The sequence below is a fragment of the Apus apus genome, chromosome 1, assembly GCF_020740795.1.
Source record: "Apus apus isolate bApuApu2 chromosome 1, bApuApu2.pri.cur, whole genome shotgun sequence".
Classification (NCBI taxonomy): domain Eukaryota; kingdom Metazoa; phylum Chordata; class Aves; order Apodiformes; family Apodidae; genus Apus; species Apus apus.
The window spans coordinates 35,570,394-35,591,763 of record NC_067282.1 but is presented as its reverse complement, the minus strand read 5'-3'; the positions used below and the strand labels follow the sequence as shown (position 1 = coordinate 35,591,763).

At 37.1% G+C, this 21,370-nt stretch overlaps 1 protein-coding gene across 1 annotated transcript in view; it reads left to right on the top strand.

Moving 5' to 3' along the window:
• DIAPH3 (diaphanous related formin 3) overlaps positions 1-21,370 on the top strand; it is a 236,530-nt gene that overhangs the window by 191,376 nt on the left and 23,784 nt on the right. The gene's annotated exons all lie outside the window — the stretch shown is intronic.

The following is a 21,370-nucleotide window of genomic DNA, read 5'->3' as shown; positions in this document are numbered from 1 at the left end:
TTCAGTTTACTCAGTAAATCAGTCCAAGCTTATTAAGTCAACCTAATATAACATCTATCAGTTAAACTTTCCACTGGGATTTATGATTGGAGTGCATATAATCCCTCATTTCTGATCAATGCACGAGAGATGTTCTGTTGTAATTTGTATGCATGGGAAGTATATGCACTAGTATTCATTTTACATTTTTGTAAATAAAATTCCATTAATTATTAACCAAAAATTGAGTGAACCTAGAAGCTAACTGGATCACAGTGCAACAATCAAAAAGAAGCAGTGATTTTTCTGGGATACTCTTTATTTCAAAGTTAGGTTTCAAATTAATATTACGTATTTTTTTCTTATTGACAAGTTACATTTTCAGCAGTTACAGGAAACAATAATTATGGTGGTCTAACCAGTATTATTTGTGAAACTAAATCAAAGCTTAAAGTGATATAATAAGACTATCTTCCAAAGCAGCAACAAGATTATTTTAAATTATCCAAGTGCCATCGCCAGCACTTATGATAAAAAATTGCATATTTCTGTATCAAAATAAGAGTTTACCTAGGAGTTTGATTTCTCATTACGTAGAAATAATTCTAATTAGAACTAGGGGCAAGGGGCCTATTAGTTTCAAGAAAAAGTGTTTATTGCTTGTTTGGTTTTGGAAATTGATTGGTTTGTGCCCATTCCTTTGTTACTTTTCAATATTAAAGGAAAAAGGGAAATATGTTATTTCACAGGAACAGTCTTACTAGAAATAAGATTGTATGTTATCTTTTGACAGTCGCTTTTAAAAACAGACTATGGTAATAGCCATGCTCTGCATGTCAAAAAAAAAAAAAAAAAAAAAAAAAGAGCAAGAAAGGAAAGCCCTTATTTTGCAGAAAGAAATTGGCAACGTATCTTCATTTTCCGTCTTTCCTGGCATATAGGAAGCTGTCAAAAAGTGTGGCATCTGAAATCATAGCCAAACTGACTCTCGGAGACTTCAAGTGTAGTAATTTCTTGTGGGAGTATTTAATTACTACCCAGTTCATTGGCCCAGCTGCACTAACATGCAGTCAGCTGAAGGACCATTTGTAGCCATTATTCAGGGTGGAGTTTTCTTTTGATACACTCATAAGCATTATCAAAAAAGTAGTAAGTCTAAGATGTTTTAAGAGGTTTAAAAATTCTCAGCAGCTTCCTGACTTAAATGTGTGACCCAACAGGAAAAAGCAGCGTGAAGTTTTCCATTTTCCTTTGGTTAAAAGTTTTGAAGAGTGCTTCTGAAACACTTTATTTACCAGTTTTATTTTCTGGTACAATATTTTAAGTTAATTCAAATTCAGCTCAAATTAACAACTCCATGAGCTTTTGGATAATTAAATTACAGTCTCCTCTTATCTTGTTTCACCATGCAGACTATTGCCCACCCCTGTAGCTGCCTTTACTTCATTGCTATAGCAGCTCTGTTATTTAGGAAGAAATCTTTTCTCTCCATCAGTTGTTGTGAAAAGAATGTAAACCACCTGTGAAAAAAATTAGCATATTTGGATGGACTTCTTGTGTTTGCTTGTCTGGCTGTATTCCAGGTGGTTTTATGGCTGTAAGAAAGGTATTTCAGTTGCTCCTGGTTATTAAAATTGACCTGGATGTACTGTCAGCTGGGGCGGGGGGAGGGATAAGGATAAAGGAAACCAGATTCTTATGAATTAAGGGGGAGGGACGTGAGGCGCGGGTGAACGAGTGTATTAGCCCGAACCGCGGCCACTGTGTTGGGGAGCATCAGCGGTCAGATGCCCCCGCGTCGTCCGGGCAACCATGGTCGCCATGGCGACAGCGGCCTGCCCGGGTTGCCAGCCAGGGGTACCAGCCTCCCGACCTGTGCCTGACAAAGTGTGTTCATTCCCGGCTGAAGGCAGGCCCAGCCGTAGCCAGGCTACTGCCGGGATCCAAAAGCTGTCGCATGTTTAGCAAAACTTCCTAGTCGTGGATGTTGCTTTCCACTGGCTGGCTAAAAGAAATTATAGGCATGGCTTTGAAGCAAATCTGGAAAACAAAGTAGCACTGGTACTAGTGAAACTAGTTCAGGGAAACTAGTGATGATGCAATTAAATTATTTTTTAATATATTTTTATGATTTATGCAGGTGTGCACATGGTTACTGCACACGTACTCTCGTTGCCTTCCATGAAAATTATGTAAAAATGAAATTGCCACTTATTTTTTAGTATATAGTGATGAGCTTTGATGGTAGTAATCATCACAGGCTAATTTTTCTTGCACAGGTAGGTATTAGCTGTAGTTTAAATGTGCGTTGGACTTATTTTTAAATGGAGTTTTTCAGCCCTGTGTCTTCACATAGCAGAAGGAATCCTTAAATAGCCAATTATATTCAACCTTAAAATTTAAATGAGTGAAGGACATAATTTGGTTTTGTTTCTGAGAAATAAAAAACTGGTTCACAGTTAAAGCCAGTTACTGTATTTTCAGGCAGCTGAGATTTCTGTTACCATTGTACCACATAAACTGGCTTAAAAGACAGAATGTTTGTCTCTCTGCTTTTCGTTCCTGGCTGTGCTCATGTATCTATTGATAACACACAATCTTCTCACAATTCTTTCAACTCCAGGAAGATGTTTGAAACTGCATGTAAGATGTTTATTGGATTTGTTTTGGTTTGCTTCTTTGGTTTGGTTTTTTTGGGGTTTTTTGTGGTTTGTTTGTTTTGTTGTTTGTTTTGTTGAGGGATGCATTGTTGTTAAAGTTGTAATGGAATACCCTAAAAGATTTAGGATAAATCCTAGGCTGAGAATATACGTGGCAGCTCTTCCTTAAGTGAGTCTATCATTGGACAGCAGGCTTACTGCAGCCAAGAAGAAGCACTTCTTTTACTGTAAATGTATTTAGGGAAAGGGGGAAGTTATGGAATGGGTTACTCGGTGAGGAGTTTGTGAATGTATCACCCGAGAGAAATGCCTGAAGCAGAGCTGTGCATACCTAGTCTTCTTTTTCTGGTGGGAATGCAAAGAGAAACAGAAAAAATAAATTTTACCAAAAAAAGTAAATTTTTCTGCATTGTATTGAAAACTGAATTTTATTTCCATTTGGTGTGAAATATTTGCTTTTCTGAAAGAAGGAAGAAAAGCACTAGAGAGAGAAAGAGATGGATGTTACTGCCTTTGCTCAACACCCAGATTACTTAATAATTTAGCCAGGATATGAGAAAAAGATTCCGCTTCTTTCTTTGCATAAGAATATTTGTGCATTTTCTAGAAAAAATAAGTCACCTACCCACCAGGTTAGTTACACTTTCCCTGTCAGTGCATGCTCTGAATATCTATGAGGAGTGGAACAGTCCTGATGGGCTGAGAGTTTAAATTAAGTTTCGATGAGAAATGGGTTTGACAGAGTTAATCAAGACATCCAGCCACCATATTGGATCATCAACTAACCTTTTAGGTGAAGTTGCAAGGTTTATGGCCTCAGTTATTACAATTTAGATAACCCTTAGGTCAGGGTATAAAACCTAAGAAGATTTAGATTGATCTGCGGGCCTGTTTTGTCAGGTGCAGTTTTTCCTGTGCGCTTGATGTGCTAGTAAAATCAAAAGAAAACATGCCTGAAGCCTTTCTTTTCAACTATTTCATACAACCCTTCTTTTTGTAGTAACCCATGAAAACATGCCACAAAAAGTGACAATTTTTTTATTTTTTTTTATCCATTGTTTGAGAAACACAATGCAAGCCACCTTTCCTGAGGGTTCTAAACCATTACCCCTTGTCCTATGGCAACATGCCCTTACAAAAAGTCCCCAGCTTTCCTGTAGCCCCTTCAGGTACTGGAAGGTTGCTATAGGCAGAAGATCTGCCCGGAGCCTTCACTTTTCCAGGCTGAACAACCCCAACTCTCATCTCAATTTCACTTCATATTTTTCCAGATCATCTCCCTCATTGCCCTTTTCTGGGTCCTTCATGGGATAAATTGTTTTAAGAAGATGATACATCAATTTAGGCAGAAGCAAGATAGATTCTTCTGCAGTTTCAGGGAAATGTCTCTTATATTTTTCTTTCAAACACTCATCAATATGAATTAAGTTCTAGTGTGCAAGTACTAACCAGTAATTTGCTGGATATATTATTTATTTGTATTTTTATCTTCTATTAGCCATTAGTTATGGTTAAGTTAAGCATTGTAGAGCACAGCAAGCTTTTTTCTAATGTCCCTACCAAATTTTCCTGCACTAACAGAAGTTTAAAAGGTAGCATTTAGGTTAGGCATTCATCCCAAATAAAAATGTCCTCCCTGGTCTATACGTTTTATGATTTAAAAAAATTAATTCTTTCTTGGGTTTTATATTATAATGCTAGCATCTTCCATCACTTCATCAGCCTAATCATTTCTCAAAATGAATTCCTAGGTTTTCATATGCCTGTCACAGTGAAACATAAGGAAAACCGCCCTAGTCTTTTGGACTACACAATAAAGAGTCAAGAAATAGGTTGGCACTGGTTAAGATAATGCTTTAGATATAAGTGTTCCTTTGGATAGCAGGTTTTGAGTTTCCTTAGGGTGAGAAAGCAGCCTCTTGTTTATTTTACCTCTGGCATTCCAAATTTGTACATCTTTTGTTGCTTTAAAACTCTTAGGTTCTTTGCTGTTTTAGTCCACCTGTTAAATACAAAATATCCGGGAAGGCTGTCAGCCAGTATCAATCGCCCTAAGTACCCAGGGAAGGAAAGTTGGAGAGAGAAGTCATGTGGAAACTGGTTATAATCTTGTAGCCTAGCTATAAAGACAAGTGGAAGATCTCAAAAGAGATTCAGTAAAAAACAAAACAAAACAAAACACACAAACAAACAAAAAAAACCAAACAGGAAGTGGCAACTCTCAGGAACATCAAAAACGAAGCTCCAGTCAGCAAGCTCACATGACTTGGGTTTGATTGTTTTGGGTTTGTTTTTTTTTGTGAAGTTGGATGTCCCAAAAATGCCAGGAACCAGTTTGAGTTAATTAGGGTAATTTTGCTGTGTTTTTTAATGAATCCTTTATAGTTTGGCATAGGGAATCCTGTGAATGTCTGTGACTGTGTTATTTTACAGAAAGCAAACCAGAATTATCTGTTGATCAATCAATCAATATTGCCCCACAGAAGAGTACATATTGTAGTGTTCTCTTACAGAAGACAAGTGTTAATGGAGCTATTTTCTGCTGATTTAACTCCCTGGTATTATATTATGGATCAGAAAGAAACTTTTTAAGTGACTTAAGTAAGGACTTATTTTAGTTAGTGCAAGTATTACTCATCCGAATAGTAACTTTACTATAAAGTACCACTATAGAAGTGTGATTGCTATTCAAAGTGGAAATACAACGTCTCATGTTTGCTAGAAAACTGAGTGTCAAAGAGCTTTACGTCTTAAGTGCACACTACAACTTGATAAATACCATGATTCAGAGCTTCACACACTGCAATAAATTTGAAACATCCATCAATTGCTTTAAGCAAATGCAGATTGCAATTCATTTAGTGATGCAGTTCTTTTCAGATCAGCCCTGGAAACTTTTGTGAGGCTGATCCCTGTGTTAAGATTTGTAGTAGGCACACAATTCATTGTGCCACTTAGTGGATCAATGAATTCTGTCATATAGTACAAATTTATATTTGCCACTACTCATGATGTTCTAAAATTATAATTATTCTTTTTCATGTTTGTAGAATATTGAAGATCTGCTTCTTTCTTTTATAGTATTGACATCCCAGCTGAGCATGGTAGGAAGAATACAGAGCTTATCTATCACCGTATGCTTGAAAAGTCAGTTTCATTTAAATGATTCACTGTTCTAACTTGCACGTATAATTACTATAAGGCCGTAATAATAGGTCAGAAAAATAAATTTATTTTTTGATCAGATGATAGTATTACCCAATAAAGAGAATTCCCAGTAAAGATAGGTGTAGATATATTGTTAAGATTGTAAAGCATGATTCTCCTGGTTCTTCCTCCCATCTCTAAAAATGATTGATGCTTTATATTTTGTAACTGTTTCTCTGGTGCCAATGTATAGGAGATTGTAAAATAAACTAGTTTTATATATTAAACTTCCTGAATAGTTTATGAGTTAAAAATTATAACAGTAAAGTGAAACCAGACGGACTGAGTAGAGTTGACAACACCTTTTTGAGTGATGAAATTGCTATTGATTTATGACAAATGCTAGTAAAAGCAGGCAGGGACTGTTTTGTTGCTGTCAGATGAGAACAGAAAGTAGGCAGGTTTTGTTATCAATCATTTGCTGTCAGTGTAAGACAGTGGCAGGCTGTTATAATTGATTTGATAGCTCCGTCTGACTTGAGCTCTAGTGGCCACCGCAGATTGTGGCCATGCGGCAGTGCAGAGAATTGACATGAAAAAGAAGTGACATGAATCCTCAGAGGCAAAGTTGTATGATTTAAAAGGGTATGTTTGTTAAAACATTTTATAAATCAGAATTTTCAGACTGAGATGCAGTTTATTGATAGCATACAGTTTTGAGGTTAGTCTGGAAATGGGTTTATCATATAATGTGACATTAATTTAATAGATGTTTTATGGCCTAAAAGGATTTGCATGGGTAAAAAGCCTTTTTTTTTTTTTTTTTTCCTCTTTTCTTTGCCTTTAACAGCAGCTTATATGATTTCATTCAGCTTTTGATGAAGCTTTTCCCTGGTACTGTATCTGTCCCAGTTATGCCTACTGTGGCTGTAGAGTATCACTATGACACTTTGATCCTCTATAATAGGCTGGCTTTTGTGGTTTTCCAAAAACAAAACAGTGATGGCTATTGGAGACCTAATAGGACTATTTGATGAGGCTTTGGGGCTTAATTCGGAAGTAATCTCAAATTATTCTGTAGTGTAATGTCCTGAAAACCTAACTTGTTTCTCTGTGAATTTTTTATTCCTGAACAATCTTGAAGTTTGAGGTTCTAGCTGAGTTAACTAACAAAGAGAGATTGTCTTCTTCACCATTCCCTATGAGGGTAAGGATTATAGGATTAGAAAACACTGCAGAGAATTATCTAAAGAAATATTCAAAATGTATTTTGGTATAATTACATGGAAGTCATGGATACATTCCCTCTCTTCCTCATTTATAAGTATGAAGTACACAGATTAGATACAGACATTATTGCCAAACAGCACTGTGTTTCAACAATTATTTTATGTGAGAACTTAAGAGATGAGAAAGCATCTTAGCTAGGAAGAACTTGGACAGGTGGAAAAACCAGACTTATTTTTTAACTCTACTACAGTGTATGTATAGGAAAAGTCAGCAATTCTCTGACTGGAGCTATTTTAAAAAAACTGAAATATCGATGCCATTCATCAGTGTTCAAAAATAATTATTTCAACCAGAGTAAATGTAGAGCAGGGCTGCTAGGATAACACAGAAAAATTGATTATTTAAACTGGAATGCTTGAAACAGCCTGGTTTGTTTTGTCTAACAGAACAGAGGCAAGAAGAAATGGATATATGTATACATATGTGTGTGTATAAAATGCACATGTGCATATTATATACAATGTAATTATATACAATATAATATATATAATACATATGTTGTATATGTTTGGGGAGAGCAAATGTGGGAGAAAAAGTGTGGAGTTAGCAGACAGCAGAAACACAAGAGCAAGGGGAGATTAGTAACAAGTGAAGTTTTGAAAATAGCATTCTAGTAGCATGGATGGTTGGTTATATGTTTGCAAATTTCATCTAATATTCAACGAATGGAAGTATATTAGCATCATCTTTAAATATAATAGGGGACTGGATTCTCTTAAGACACGTATCCTGCATTTTTAACTGTGATTTTTCCACACTCATTTTTAATCTTTCACAGTCTGTCCCTGTATGTTTAGGGAACTCCTCTTTTAGATCAAATACTCTCTCAAAATACTCAAATACTCAAAATACTCAAATATACTCTAGTGTATTTGTAATTTGTTGAGTTTGCATAGCAGACAGAAACATTGTTTGTAAGCTTTCTGCACTCCTAGTGTCAAATATTACTAGATCTTTTAAATAGTTATAGCTTCCCTACATTAGTTAAATTTATTAACACCTCCATGTTAAAAAAAAATAATAGTTGTTAATTTTGTTTTATGCTAATAGGTATTCATTTCAGAGTAGCATAGATAAGATGAAGAAAGAAAAAACAACTGACGGAGGTAAAGAGGGATCATATTTCATATTGCTTCTAAAAAAATCCAGTTTAAACAGAGTGTTAGAATAAGAAGTGGAAATCTTCAATTACATGGGTGTTTTGATAAAATCTTTGAAGCTAACTTATAAAGACGACACAAGAGGAGTATTAAAATCTGCCAGGAACCTGTACAGAGCAAGAAAATTCAAACATCTAGGATTAAACATGTGAGTAAAGGCAATAGTATAGTACAATCTTGAAAGAGTTTGAGTTTCTACAACTGAAAAAAAACTTGTACTGAGATCACTGTCCCAACTCCTAAATATGTAATATGATAGCCCAAAAAACCTATGAGAAGAATTTCTGAAGAATTGGGGTCTACATTATTTGGACTTCAACCACAACAAGGCATCAGAGGACAGGTGTAATATGCTACCTCAGATTACTGAGCAACTGCAATAAATCTAGAAATACTGACTATACAACTCACTTATAGAAAATGATGCATTTTATTTTTCTACTTCTATGTTGTGTTTATATTAAAGACTAACACTGTAAATCCAGTCAATTTAAGCTGTAAAAAAACACTGGAAGGTCTGTCCCACAAGAAACAGGTCTGGAACTTACAGAAGACAAGCTAGGTTAATTAGCTGCAACCTTTTAGACACCATTTCTACATGCTGGGGTTCATGGGTTTTGACATAAGTGGAATACTGAAATATCAGAACTGCCTGTGTCAAAGGTGATTGCGCTTAATGATGTATCAAACTAGTGATGCTTCTGCTTGTCTCACTACTTTATCTACTACACTTCATCATTAATGCTGTTCTCTTTATGCTTGTTTCCACAAGCAGTGTATTTTTATATCCTGTGACTTGTTCATTACACTGAAGTTCCCCAGTTGAGTAGATGGTTGCTCATTACAAAGCGGGCACTGCACTGAGGACTCTTACTGAAACTTAGAGCTACAACTGACTGCTCTGCTCTAATAGAATGCTCATTATGCTGTCAGTTTCTAACCCTCCCACCTTCCCCCAGAAAAACATGTGAAAAATCACTTCAGTTATTAAAGTGGTATTTCTCTCCATCACTAATCCACAATTTTTGTTTTCAGCTTGCTGTTTTAAACTCCTATTTCCTCTCCACAAAGTCTGAAGCAAGTCACTAGCATACAAGATTGATACTGCAGCCTCTGACCTTAAGGCTACAAATTCTAGAAAATTCTCACTTTTCCATTGATATTGTGAGCCCTTTCTGCTTTAGGTACAACTTTTAACATGAACCATGTAATAGTAACCATCTCCAAAGCCAGTATTTATACTAAAAAGATATGAAACCATTAGAAGGTAAAATCTAAATTTACATATCCTGGAAGCTAAATAAAGTATGGCATTTGAGCTTAGTTAGAGCTCAAATAGCTCTAACTAATAATAGCTTGTTTTTATTAATGTAATTTGACTACTTTGGCAATCTATTATGAAGCTATAATATGTAGCTACCAATTTTTCTTAGTGTACATATTCAGAGACTCTTCTTCTGGTCACCTGCTTTAGACCATTAACATTTCCGAGAGCATTTCATTAACATTTACATAGTATCTCATCAGACTGTTCTTTGACTTCATATACTTTGAGACCAAATCACCTTTGAGATTTCCCAAGGTGCGTCTTGCCTCTGAAGCTGGCATGTCAAAAGCCCTTGGAACTTGCATGTTTTTCGATTAGAATATAATGATGGGACTGCAATTCAAGCAGAGCTTTGAAGGAAGTGTGCCAAAGGACACCAAAGGCTCCCTATTTATCCTCCTGTTATATAAGAATAAAAAAGAATAAAATATATATGTAGTGAAAAATCAAAACTGTTGGGTGAGACAGATGACCTTAAAAACTTCAGAACTCATTTGTATCCTGCCCTCAGTGTCCTCTGAAAAAGTGCGTCTCTCCTTCATCCCTTTCCATACTGCATTAAGAAACTTGGCTAAAGCTGAGCATGATTATTTCCTCAGGCAAGAAACAAATTGCGCCATATCTAGAAGGTTCAAATTCACCTGTTCTGCCATGGTAAGGAGATGGTAAACAGGCAGCCTTCCTCCTTGCTGGCAGGATCTTTTCACAAAATGGGCATGGCTGCACCCATGCAGCAAACTGTGAACAAACAAACTTAACAGCATTCTGTATAATGTTGTTACCTAGCAGTAAGTTGAGATAAATTGAATCACTTCAAGGTGTTTAGAAGTCATCTAACGCCTTAGGGGCAGGGCAGCAAAGGAAGCTTTCAGTGTTTGCCTGTTTAACATTGCCCATGAATCTTTAAGTTTTATTTCTTTCTTATGAAAGATTTTTATTTTTAGCTTCTCCTTTATTGTTTAATTTTGCTTCCCCTTCTCCTACCTTAAAGGACATGCTATATTGCAGTAGATTATATATTTACAGCTTAATACTTTGTGTTAGGAGTTTTCAGGGGACACATTTTAGCTTGAAATTTTAATTGTATGCATTTATACCTAATCTATGTATTCCGTCTCTACTTTCTGTGGCTTTATTATTATATTTTTCATGATTTTCTGTCCATTATTGCTTTGTGAAAGACCAATGCAAAAGAGGAAATTGGTAACCTTAGCGAGGTAAATAAGGCAGAATGTTCTGTTATAGAAGGGAAACTATTTCCTTTATTTCATTTCTTTGAATTGCGGTTGAGAAAATGTGATTTCTAAGTTGGCTGTGTCCTTTTTCTAAAGCACTTGAAAAAATTTAACCAGATGCTGATACCTAACTGAATCCTACCGAGGTGCTGAACAACCTCCATCATTCTATATCTTCCTAAAAACTTGTGATTTTCCCTTTCACCATATTTCTTTTGTTTTCTTTAACAGAAAGGAGAATATAAGTAGTGCCTCTCTCTTCTTAGAATGTTATTTAAGATTCTGTGTTCTGAAACTTTGCAAACCTGAAAATTGCAACATGGTGATTACCTATCCCACTAGTTTTCATAGAATCATAGAACGATAGAATGGTTTGAGTTGGAAGGGACCTTAAAGATCATCTAGTCCCAAGCCTCCTGCATGGGCAGGGACACCTCCCACTAGACCAGGTTGCTCCAAGCCCCATCCAATCTGGCCTTGAACACTTCTAGGGATGGGGCTTCCACAACTTCCCTGGGCAACCAGTGTCTCACCACCCCCACAATGAAGAATTTCTTCCTAATATCTACCCTAAATCTCCCCTATTAAGACATTTTACTAGGACAGCTAGTGGACATTTACTCATCCACTCATCATTTGTATGCATGCACACGTATGTGTGTGTATGTGTAATGCATTAAGACCTGTATTTAAATATTATGGTTGGGAATGGAAATGAGTATGCAGCCTGATCTGTAGATCTAAACACCTGGGTGTTTAATTTCCATTTGAATATTAGAGCCTTTACTTCTACCAAACATTATGTGAATATTTGTTTATTTTGTAGTTCAGGAGCCCATTCACTGACTTATTTCTTAATAATTTCCATATGCATCTCTACAGAACTTTGCATTTTAGAAATGTAATGAAACCGGTTGTTAAATATAGTACTTAAAAGGAAATTCAGTAGCCAGGAAGAAAACTGCAGGGAGAAAAGGGAGAAGTGTTATCATCAGATGTGATAGAGCTGGATTGGCACAATACTGCCACATTTTGTACTTCATTTTGCATATAAATGCATTCAAAGCTTGTTCTGATAAAAAGTCTTACATAGTTTTAATTTGGTTTTTTTTTAAACTCATTCAGAGTAATGTGACTACAGCAATCATTTCCAAATGAAACTAACATATTATTTTGTTTATGTGCAGCTCAAGTTGATTTGGAGTATTTATAAATTCTCAGAATATGACACTGTGTGTCTGAGAAAAACACACCAAAAACCTCAACTTTGACTGTGTAGAAAGAAATAGGCAAATACAAATGCTATAATGCAGACTGTGTTGACCATAAAGGCTTAAGGAAGGTTTGTACTGCTTTCACTGGGATGCTGCAGTACAGCTCTTCTATGCCTTTGTTTTATATCTGTCCAACTTTCCAGAAAAATGAATTTTAAATAGGAGTTATCTGAATGTTTTAGATATTTAAGCAATTAAATATAGATTTGTCTCTCTTAGCTCTGTTTATTCTCATTATGGAATTTTTGTTAATGAATGCCAGAAGGAAGTTTACTTTAAAATGCTGGTTCACAAACACAATTTAACTGGTAGCACCTTATCATCTTTTCATTGGTGCTTTAATAAGAATTTAAGTGAAGATTTATGGTCTGTGTGACAGATGAGCCACAGGTTTCCTTCAGCAAATCCATATATACATTATAGGGATTGTGCTGTACTACTGTATATTCCTTGATTCTGAGTAAAAGAAAATATGGTTAAATTACTCAGGAGAAATATTTTTTTAAGAAGTTTTCAAGTGTATCTGCAATTTGTGTTGAGCTTACTATAACTAATGCCTTGGGGTCTGATTTTACCACTCAGCTTAGTGACCTCACAATCTGGCTGTCTGCCATGGACTGATCCAGACTGCACTGGAGAAGGTGGAGCTCTGGAGCATCTTCAGTGCAGCAGAGGAAGTCTTAGAAAAAGAGTAGAAGATAATCCACCTTCCTCTGGAAGCTGGCTTGCCAGTAGGAGAAGTGAGGTCAAGGGACCTGCCCAAGAGATACAGTTCTTAGGAATTAAATGGCAAGATGGGCACCACCACATCCCTGTGGATGTGGTGAATAAGATAATGGCTATGTCTTCACATACCAATAAGGAGACACAGGCCTTCTTGGAGGTTGTAGGTTTCTGGAGGATGCACATTCCATTGTACAGTGATGTGAAGCCTCTCTGTAAAGTAACTCAGAAAAGAAACAGTTCTGTGTGGGGCTCCAAACCAGTACATGCATTAGAGCACATAAAATGAGAAGTTGTACATTCCAAGGCCCTGGGACCTGACAACAGTACATCTGTAAATTCTCAGAGGAAGGTAAAAAGGGATTAGTTATATCATAGCTAATTAGTAAAAGGTAGATAATGAAAACTCTTATTTTGTTTGTTGCCTTTTTTTTCTTTAATTGAAAATAACACGCAGAACATGGGATTTATGTGCTAGGAGGCTATCTGCATTTTCACCAGAAGTCTATACTTTCTTTTTCACACCTGTCATAGACATTCTGTAAGACTTCAAATATTATGACATTAATTACATCTAAAATGTGTGTGTAACTAATATGTAAGTATATTGTAAGCTAATGCACAGTAAAATTAAGTTCTAGAAAAATTGAAATGCTTCTTTGTTTGTAAATTATATCATTAGCCTGAGTTGTATTACATCTAAAAAAATTTGAACATACTGTACAACATAATGTACAGACTGTGAACTTACTTAATCAAAACACATAGAGTTAAAACTGATTTCTAGTTCCTGCTGTTCAGTGGCAGAGGAACTACAGGAGATGTTAGCCCATCCATCCACCTTAACATTTTATCAGTGAGTAAAGTATTTCTTATAGCCAGAAATATTGCCTCAAACCAAAGAGGGGCAACTACATCCTTAGCTGGATTAGCCAATGGTGTTGCCAGTAGGTCAAAGGAGGTTAGTGCAAAGTATTGGAATCTATTATGCAATAACTACACAATAATTTCATTAGGGAGGAATCATAGAATGGTTAAGGTTGAAGGGGACCTTGAAGATCATCAGGGATCATCAGGATCCAACATTCCTGCTATTAGCAGGGGCACCTCACACTAGACCAGGCTGCACAAAGCCTCATCCAACCTGGTCTTGAACACCTCCAGGGAGGGAGCTTCCACAACCTCCCTGGGCAACCTATTCCAGTGCCTTACACCCTCATGATGAATAATTTCTTCCTAATATCTAACCTAAATCTACCCTCTTCCAGTTTAAAACCATTACCTCTGGCCCTGCTGGCCACACTTCTTTTGATGCAGCCCAGGACACAATTTGCTTTCTGAGCTGTGAGCACACGCTGGCAGCTCATGTCAAGCTTCTCATACACTACTACCCCTAAATCCTTCTCCTCAAGGCTGCTCTCTATCCATTCTCCTCCCAGCTTGTATTTGTGCCTGGGATTGCACCAACCTGTGTGCAGGACCTTGCACTTGACTGTGTTGATCTTCATGTGGTTGGCATTGGCCCACCACTCCAGCCTGTCAAGGTCCCTCTCTGGATGGCATCTCTTCCCTCTAGGGTGTCAACTACTCCACACAACTTGGTATCATCAGCAAACAAAACTGAGGATACGCTCAATCCCTCTGTCCATGTCACCAGCAAAGGTGTTGAATAGCATTGGTCCCAATACTGACCCCTGAGGAGCACCACTCGTCACCTGCCTCCACTTGGACACTGAACCATTGACTACAACTCTCTTGATGCAGCCATCCAGCCAATTATTTATCCACTGAGTGGTCCATCTGTCAAATCCATATTTTATCAGTTTGGAGACCAGGATGTCGTATGGGCCAGTGTCAAATGCCTTGCACAAATCCAGGTAGATGACGTCAGTTGCTCTGCCACCATCCACCATCTCTGTAGCCTTGTCATAGAAGGCCACCAACTTGGACAGGCCTGACTTGTTCTTAGTAAAGCCATGTTGGCTGTCACCAATCACCTCCCTATTTTCCATGAGCCTTAGCAGATTTTCCAGGAGGATCTGCTCAATCATCTTGCTGGGCATGGAGGTGAAACTGACCGGCCTGTAGTACCCCAGTACTTTTTCCCCTTTTTAAAAATAGGGGCTATGTTACATGTTTTCCAATCAGCGGGAACCTCACCAGACCACCATGACCTCTCAAATATGATGGACAGAGGCTTAGCAACTGCATCTGCCAGCTCCCTCAGGACCCATGGATGGACCCCATCAGGTCCCATAGACTTGTGCACCTTCAGGATCTTTAGATGGTCACAAACCTGTTCTCCTACAATGGGAGGTGCTTTGTTCTCCCAGTCCCTGCTTTCACCTGCTGTGGCCTTTGCAATGAGGCTGGAGCACTTGCCAGAGAAGACAGATGCAAAGAAGTCTTTGAGAACCTCAGCCTTCTCAATATCCTGTGTAGCTAGGTCTCCCGTTTCCTTCAAGAGAGGGCCTACATCTTCTTTGATTGTCCTTTTATCCCCAGTGTACCTATAGAAGCTTTTCTTATTGCTCATTATATCTGTGGTGAGATTTAATTGCATCTGGGATTTGGCTCTCCTGACCTGATCCCTAGCTGCTTGGATGATCTCTCTGTAATCCTTCTGGTGTACTTGCTCTTGGTTCCACACCCTATATGCTTCCTTCCTAAGTCTCAGCTTTTCTGGGAGCTGCTGGCTTATCCGCACCGGCCTCCTGGAGTTTCTACATGACTTTCTCTTAGTTGGGATGCAACGCTCTTGGGCCTGGAGGAGGTAGGTGATCCTTAAATATCAGCCAGCTTTCATGGGCCCCTCTTCCCTCCAGGATGTTATCCCATTAGACTGTCTCAAGCAGATCCCTGAAGAGGCTGAAATCTGCCCTTCTGAAGTCAAGGGCAATAAGCTTACTGTGAGCCTTCCTTGCTGCCCTAAGGATCTTGAACTCCACCATTTCACGGTTGCTACAACCAAGGCTGCCCTTGGTCTTAGCATCCCTCACCAGCCCTTCCTTGTTGCTGAGAACAAGGCCCAGCATTGCATCTCTCCCTGTTGGTTCCTCAATTATTTGGAAAAGGAAGCTGTCATCGACACACTCTAGGAACCTCCTGGATTGTTTGTGCCTTGCAGAGTTGTCCCTCCAACAGATATCAAGGTGGTTGAAGGCCCCATGAATACCATGGCTTGTGAACATGAAGCTGCTCCTATCTGTCTCTAAAGTGCCTCATCTATACCGTTCTCTTGGTCAGGCAACCTGTAGCAGAACCCCACTGTAATGTCACCTGTGCCTGCCTTCCCTTTAATCTTAACCCATAAGATCTCAGTTGGCTCCTCATCTGTCCCCACGGAGAGCTCCATGCACTCCAGCTGGTCTTTGACATAGAGGGCAACACCCCCACATTGTCTTCCTTGCCTGTCTGTCCTAAGTCTATAACCCTTCATTTTGACACTCCAGTTATTGGAGTCATCCCACCAGGTCTCTGTGATGCCAATAAGATCATAGCCCTGCAGGCACACACACATCTCTAACTCCTGTTTATTGCCTGTGCTGCATGTATTTGCATAGAGGCATTTAAGCTGGGCCTCCAGTGAAGGTAACTGACCAGCTGGAGTGGCTGGGATTTCAGAATCACAGAATTGTCAGAGTTGGAAGGGACGTCTAGAGATCATCTAGTCCAGCTCCCCAACTAGAGCAGGATGCCCTAGAGCACATCACTCAGGACTGCATCCAGGCAGGTTTTGAATTAATCCAGAGAAGGGGACTTCACAACCTCCCTGGGCAGCCTGTTCCAGTGCTTCTTTATGCTGCACTGACAGTGCTCCTCTGCTGACCTGTGCCCTGTCTACAGGCTCTGGGCATCTATTACTGATACCAGCATTGCATGGAAGTTGATAGGTGTGGAATGAATTGAGGTCCCCTCCCTCCAGCCTCATCAGTTTAAAGTTCTCTTTACCAGCTTGGCTAGTCTACAGCCCAGGATGCTCTTCCCCTTGAGGAAGATGTAATATTTTCCATTAAACTTACTGTATGAGAGTTTGATAAATGAGCAGTTAACAAGCTTCACAGCCACAGCAGCTAACCAGCATTAACACCGTGTTCATCTTCACTGGATGGAAAATTATCCTAGTGTTCAAGAGAAAGTCTGTAGATGGTCTAAAAGTTTAATGTTAGAAAAAACATTTCAAATATTTAACAGAATATCAAAGTAGCACAACAAGTTCTGATGTGGAATTAAGTAGTTATGTTGCCGAAGAGGTTACAGAGATCTATTGTAGGTGCCACATTTGTGACGTATGGTTCATAATTAGCTGTGAGAGTAAAGAAGCCCCTTTGAGGAATCTGTTGCCAACATGTAATTGGGAAGAAAAGCAGCCAGATGACAAACTAAATATACCCAATACTACATCCATAAAATTAAAATTGTTTTCTACTTGCTGAAGGTTTCTAGCCTGGCAAACCATAGTACCAGGTTTATCTTCAGCAGCAGTGTGGGTCAGGAGGTGTTGAATACAGCCTGAATCTGAGGTGATTGGTATAAATCTTAGCTAGACAGAGGGGAACATGCTAAATACAAGAAAATATGTTTATCTGTTCATTGAGAAAATATTAATATTTGGACAGAAGAAGTTTATTTCCTAATTTTAGGAAGGTTAAATATGAATTTAAGAAATACCATTGTTCCTCTTTCAAAGGATTCTATCATTTTTTTCTTTTTTGTTGACTAAGCCTCATTTATAGACATCTATTCATGTCTTTGTACTTTTCCCCATTATTTTATGTAAATATTATTTTGTAATCCCTGTAATGCACTTGGTAAATCTTTCTTTGGCAATACAAGTTAGTTAAAAGGCGAAATACCTTTTTGTAACTGCTTTTAAGATTTCTAGCTGGGATTTTGCAAAGTTACTGTTTCAAAGTATTGGAGTACATATTAATAAAACTTGAGTTGGCATTAATAGTTATACTAAAGCCCATTGAGTCAAAAAATGTAATGTATGTGCACACATAATATCTGAGTGGGTATAAAATGTGTATAGACATCATTATTTTTATATGTATGTACATACATATTTATTAGCGTCAGGCATTCATTTTTCAGTAGTATCAAAGTCATGGGTTTAAGAATGCTACTAATGATAAATATTCTTTGTAATAGTTATTGTTCAGTGTATATAATTTTTGGTTAGTTTTATTTTTTAACTTTAGGAAGACAGTGATTAAAAATTTACAAAAAAATAAAGGAAATTTAAAAAATTGTGAAGTTTTTCACTTTTGAATGATAAGCACATTGACTTTTGAACCTAAATCGCTCACTAGAATTTAGAGCAGGTCATTTATGTCTGAAAGTCATTGATTTTAGATTGACTTGGTTAAAATAATATAGTTAATAAAACACTAAGTTACAAAGAATCTCTACCATCAATCAATATTTTAGATAACAATTGTCTTCTTTCTTTACTTGCTAAAGTGTTAAGAAGAAAATGAAGCCTTTTAATGAAACGTTACTGAAAATATCTAGAAAATAGTTGTATATTATGAAAACTGTCCAATTGCTGATTAATATTTATTATTGTTCCTATTTGTGATTCAGATTTTTCCTAAGCTCATTTTTATGCATATTTACAGTGCTAGTTCATTTTCAAGCAATAATCATATTTTAAGCTTTGAATATCAGTTTCCCCTTGTGACAGTTCTACCAGAAGAGAAGCCCAGTTTGCAAAGTCTAATTACAATAAAATTCTGATTCACTTAGCTTTGTTATTGGCAAGAATTTTGGCAAAGTTGGGATTATTCCTATGGCAAAGTTATATCAAAAAACCACACAAACTCAAAAACTTGAAGAGCTGGCATTTAGGTTCTTTAAGGTAATATCATGTATTAGGTAGGCATGACCAGATTATTTTTCAGCAAGTGTAGAAATACCCTGAATTACTATAGTGTGAAGTTTGAGCTATTTGCAGTAAGAATGTAAATAACATGGCACAAAGCTGTATTTATAATGACTAATGAAAGCTGTTGCACTGCAATCAGAGTGATGCAGAGCAACAGGGCAATTCATTAGGAGAAAACCAGTTAACAAACAGCTAAAGCATGCCAGTTTGGACCTTTTCCTTTCAACTTCAAAGTAAATACTCTGGGTTTGGTTCATTATGCTAAATAATTCTTTGTAGGGAGACATGGATAATAGATAAGGTTATTGTTGCCTGCTGATTTCTGCTAACTCACAGAAATGCATAGAGGAGATGTCATTTTGGGGGTTGTTATGGCTATATAAATAAACTTCCCATGTTACGCTTGTTAAACATACTATACTTGTGATTTGCTGCAATGGGATGTTGATTGAGTGCAGTGTATAAGCACATACAGTAAGTCCCTCCTGACTTCAAGCACCTCCGTTTAAATTCAGTACTCAACAAAGCTAGATCAGGGAGTCAGTAATGTAAATCAGGCAATCTGGACCTAAATTGCATGCTTCTAGACTACAGCTTCTGGAAGATTACCCATGTATATCTAAAAAAACAGTGCTGACAATTGTGATTGATTTTTCTTTCCACTTTTGATCTTTAAGACATGATTACAAGAAATAGAAATTATGAAAGCTGTGTTTAATTTCTTTTTCTCTTTTGAAAACATAAGATATATAGGAAAAAGACAACCGTCATAGAAGCTAAATGACAAGCTTTATACTTTTGAAGACAGGCTTCATCTGATTTTTAGTTAGGAAATAGTGAAAACAAAATTTAAAAAAATACTTTTAAGAAACTGAATTGACTGGTATAAAAGATTCTCTTGAGAAGCTCCCTTCCTACTAAAGAAGGAGTTCAGAGAGATATGAGTACTTACAAAGCAACTTGTTTTATTTAACTATTTATAGAACTACTCATACTGTAATACTTGCTTGTATAAATGGACTAAATAGAGTAAATGTTAAAGTCTTAAAGAAAAGCTTTATGGAACCTGTACTGAGATTTCTCATGTGTTACATGGTGGTTCCTATATGAGAACGTCACTATATAAGAATTTCATTCCTCTGCTTTGTGGTATGAAACATATGGAGTCATCTGCAGGTGCTTTCACATATTTAGGATTCAGAAGATGTCTTCTCAATTTACCTTTATTTTTAAATTCCTTGAAGATGTATACACCTACAATTATATAACTGTCCCACTTATTATTTATCATTCCCTGTCCCTAATTAGCAAGCCTTTCCTCAGTGAATACACCCATACAGACTCTTTAAGAGGAACGGGAGATGATTGTCTACACCCATCTCCAGTTTCATACTCTGTAGATGATTCTTACCTGTAATGTATCTAGGGGACAGGTATAATTTAAGTGCTCATTTTTGTTAAAGTAAACCTTAATGTCTACTGTCTATTACAGACTTCTTTGGAAACTTGTTTGCAGTGAATAATTATGGTAACAGACAAGAAGTTATCCTAGTGCCATTTAGAGGACAAACTTGTTTCTTATCTATGTTGTCTTCATATCGAAGTCTAAAGAAAAATGTCATTGTTTTATTTCAAATTGATTCCAATAAAGATAGGCAGCAAAATTATAGTTTGCTTATACAGAAGAAGGAATACCAGAAGCATTAAAAGACCTCACTGCTGTATTTCCATCTCTTTTTCTAGACAAAGCAGGATCTTACAGTTATATATCTTCTTGTTCAAGAAAAGATCTTTTCCTTGTTGACAGGTTTACTGAAAATTCAAAACTTCTTGGCAAATACAGTTCACTTTTAATCTTGTTCTGTTTCTGTGGTATACAAGGAGGTATATTTATGAAGTAATCAGTTAAACTACTCTCTAATTGTCCGTGTCTGTTTTTGTTAGATACATTCAAATTCTGCTCCAGATAAGTAATGTGTTATACAGATTATTCAAAGTAGGTCATTTGACTTTCCACAAATTGCAATTTAGCCAGGTTTATTACAGCTTGCGACTAGCAAGGAGTCTCTCTAGTGCATGGTAAGGTAGAGCTTCTGTAAGTCCAGTTCTACAGAAGTATGTATGGTCTGTCACATGCACATCAGCTTGCTAGAGCAGAGATGCTTATGCTTTCATAGAAGCAACATTTTCTACAAAGTTGTCCTTACCTTTGTACTTAAATAAGGCATCCAGCCTTCCAGAATTGTGCTCCAGGTTGTGACACATTAAATGACCAGCTAATCCTGACACCCTATATAGTTTTCTATACTAGTAATAAGTCCATCTTCAGTTTTTAGTACTTTCACTATGCCTGCTATCTAAAATATGTGTGGTTTTTACAGGCACACTATTATTTGTTCTCCATCCTCTCTTTTCCCTTGGGTTGTACAAGATGTTCTTGTTACTTAATTTCTGCTTTTCTGCCATGCGTCAGCCTTCCAAAGTACTAGCATTTCTTTGTAACTGGGACTTTCACGGCCAGTGTGCTCATTGGAAACCTGTGATCTACTAGATTAGATATTAGCATGTCTGTAATTGTAATTTTTGAGGTCTTTCAAATGTTTTTATAAGCAGAACATTTCTAAGTTAGAAATCTAACAAATTTTAATTGTAGGGAGAAAAAAACCCACATGATTCTTGAAATAT